The sequence below is a fragment of the Orycteropus afer genome, unplaced genomic scaffold (genome assembly GCF_000298275.1).
Source record: "Orycteropus afer afer isolate SDZICR_OR568_19922 unplaced genomic scaffold, OryAfe1.0 scaffold00088, whole genome shotgun sequence".
NCBI classification, from domain to species: domain Eukaryota; kingdom Metazoa; phylum Chordata; class Mammalia; order Tubulidentata; family Orycteropodidae; genus Orycteropus; species Orycteropus afer.
In genome coordinates this window covers 2,687,281-2,689,056 of record NW_006921675.1, presented here as the reverse complement: position 1 = coordinate 2,689,056, position 1,776 = coordinate 2,687,281, and positions in this window count along the sequence as shown.

Here is a 1,776-nt window from a genome sequence, read left to right as displayed (position 1 = left end):
CTCTCTCTCTCTCTTCCTTCCCTATTTCTTCTTCTTTCTTTCATTCATTTTGACATATTCATGTACCAAAAAAGATTTTCTGTAATGAGTATTACTTCTGTAAGCTTAAAACATTATATACAAATAAAAATAGTACTTAATAGGGTTATTGAAAGAATAATATAATTTATATTGCAACATATGCAAAATACACTGCAAACTTTTAAGAAATGACAGTTCTCTTCCCCAATCACTTAAACATGCCTTTACTTCCTTTTACATTTTGAACAAGTAATAATCACTTTCAAAATTTTAAAAATGTGAAAGTGAAAATTCTCCCTCCTACCTCAGCCACCCACTTCCTTTTCCTACAAACAACTAATAATATTCATTTCTTGCATACCCTTTAGAGAAAATGTATGTCTATGAAGCAAACATACAAAGATATGCATTCTTTTTCCTCCTCTTTCACAGAAATAGTTACCATATTGTATTGCCTTTGTTATGCCATTGGAATTTTTTATGCTTTTTTTTTTTTTTTTTTGGTGTTCTTTCCATATCAGAAAATACAAATATGAGAACAAATTGTAGCTGTACTATTATTTATTTAACCACTTCCCTATTGATGGACATTTAAACCTAGAGACATCTATGAAGGATGACCTACACTTCAAGAATTATCTCCCTGTCCCTTGCAATCATCACCCTCCATAGGTTCCAGCTTTATCTTGGCCTCATATTCTGAGACTAAGAGGTTCCAAGAGGGTAAGGCTAGGCTGATAATCTGTACTGGTTACTGTCCTTTTATCTATTTCTGTTTGGGGCAGTGATTGCTTCTGGCATGGTTCTGAAAATATTCTTGTCAGAGATCTAATTGCTGATAAGCTATGTGTCATGTGCTTGATAACCTGTCCTCTCCGTGACACTCTGTCTCTGTGCCACTTTATCTTCTGCACTATCCTCTAGCCCCAGTCTTTTCTCTAGGGAAATCAATGGCCCATGAATCCCGGAACTCCTTCCCCTTCTTTGATATTCCCCTCATCCTCTTTATCATCTCAGAGGTCCTGGAAACAGAAAGATTACAGTATTGTCAAATAGCCTCACATCCTACATGATGAATGGAGTGTGGTCATGGGCAGCCAAGCCATGGGGTGGTGTGATAGTGACACAGAGGGGAGGTAGTGGGGACTGCTAAACCCTCCTACATAATGAGGAGTATGGATGTGAAAGGTTAGGTGAAGAGGGCTTAAAAAAAACAAACAAACAAAAAAAAAAAAGTTCTGGTAAGATGGCAGAATAGGCAGACAAACTACAAAGACCCTCTTCAACAAAGAAAAGGGTAACAAATTAACACGATACAGAAGATAATCCTAGATCCCTGAGCTTTGAAAGAAAGGATACAGAAGTGAACTAGACTCCAATTAGTAGAAGACCTGCATGAAAGCACCGAAAAAGGAGACATACGGAGCTGTGATCTGTCAGCAATTGTGATGGCACGGACAGCTTGGATATTGCCAAGTGGTGTTAGGACCTAAGAATTAACCTAAAAATTGGCCTGCTACCGAGGGCCTACATGGAAGAATGCACTGGTGGTTGGTGAGTAAAAGAGGAAGCAGCGAAGAGGGAGATAGACTGAGCGGTGGACTTTTGGCTGTCAGGAGGGCGCAGCCATTTTGAATGTTTACAAGAGGTTAGACCATTTTGATAGTTCAAGTGACATTGTTCTCTCAGATTCCAGGGACCTAAGAATAGGCTTCCTGGGTTCCACCCCTTCCTCCTGCTCTTCCGGCCTGCTAC